The sequence below is a fragment of the Nestor notabilis genome, unplaced genomic scaffold (genome assembly GCF_000696875.1).
Source record: "Nestor notabilis isolate BGI_N333 unplaced genomic scaffold, ASM69687v1 scaffold56, whole genome shotgun sequence".
NCBI lineage: Eukaryota > Metazoa > Chordata > Aves > Psittaciformes > Psittacidae > Nestor > Nestor notabilis.
Genome location: NW_009931266.1, coordinates 53,894 through 55,584, shown reverse-complemented (window position 1 = coordinate 55,584; position 1,691 = coordinate 53,894).

The following is a 1,691-nucleotide window of genomic DNA, read 5'->3' as shown; positions in this document are numbered from 1 at the left end:
CTGCTGCTTCTGGAGCCACAGGCCCTCCTCCAACCCCGCGGCTTCACTAGGCCGCAGCCAAAGCCTCCGCCTGGAGCCTTCGGTGTCCCTTGGCGCTGTGACCAGCTGCCTCCTGAGGCCACAGCGTCCCGGAGAACAGCGGATGAGAAAGAAGCAGGTTTCCGTGTCTCACATAGCCTCTGCTTCACATGTAATTTCCCTGCGAGCTGCACACGTTAAAAAGGTTGCTTTCTACGCTGCCTTTCCCGTGGCTGTGGGAAAAGATGCGGGGAAGCCATTCACAGTCATTGTACTCAGACCACAACACTGCAGCTGGAGCTGAGGTGCAAAGGAAGGGTGAGGATCTCTAGATGAATCTGCTCTAGGGGTGCATGCAGAATGGGAATTAAAAAAAAACCAACAAACCGAAACCAACATGAAGAAACTCAAGTATTTCTCCATCTTAAATGACCATCAAGTACGTCCATCTCATCTGTAAGCGCATGTGAGGGAATGAGATGGACCTACTCTCACAGCCTCATTTTGCAGGCTACGCTGGGTGGATTTAAATGAGATATTAGCAAAAAGTTCTTTACTATGAGGGTGCTGAGGTGCTGGCACACATTACCCAGAGAAGCTGTGGCTGCCCCATCCCTGGCAGTGTTCAAGGCCAGGTTGGATGGCGGTTTGAACAACCTGGTCTAGTGGAAGGTGTCCCTGCCCATGGCAGGGCACCAGAACTGGATGAGCTTTAAGGTCCCTTCCAACCCAAACCACTCTGTGATTCTGTGGTTCACGTGAAAGGAAATTCGAATGCAACATGCTGCTGTTTCGCTCCTAGTACTATTACACAGAGTGAAGTTCACTACAAATCTGACACAAAAAAGCACTGGCTTTTGATCAGTTAAATGTGCCAGAAGGACTCTGAATCAGGGAAGTGTCTTCCCCCCTCCCTGAGAGAAAAGTCTGAACTAGAATTGGAAAAGTCAAAAAATTCCTCTTTATATTACCACTGAGGCGGAAGAAAAAAAAAAATAAGACAATTGCCCAGTTGCATTAGGAACAGACCAGGGAATTAAGAGCTCATAAGAACATTAAGAAGCCTTCTCCACTAATAATTCCAGCAAATCTACTGGAAAACCTCTAGAACACATCTCAGCGTTGTAGCTGTTTACACATCCATGAATAGCTTTCCTAGTAAGGCAAGGGGAAGCAATCTCCGCCCATTTTCTTTTTTTCCTGGTCCACCAGCTTCCCCACTGCCACTGAAAATCCATATCCCTGTGCTTTTAGTGCAATGTAAAAAGCAAATGGTATCTCCTTTTATCGAAGGAATTCTTTGACAAAAGCAGCGTTTCCTGACTAGTGTCTGTTAATTGCCAGTGAACTTAGAAGTTCGATATGCAGCAAGTATAATGAATTTTCTCTAAGATTCTTAATTATACTTTCAGAACACACAGTGCAAGATTCCTGTGTTACTGCAGTGGGAAGATTCTCTTTACAAGGTAAGCCTGAAAACACCTACTACAGAGGAGGGACTTTTGCCTTCATATGAAACTCCAAAACCGGTGAAACAGTATCCTGCCAGCCTGAACTTGTAACATCTGAATTCATGTCAGTGAACATTGGTGGAACTATTTTGGATAACTTTGGATTTCTGCCTCAGCTCAATCCTGCTTGGCTGCCAGGGTCTTTTTTGAAATACCAGATAC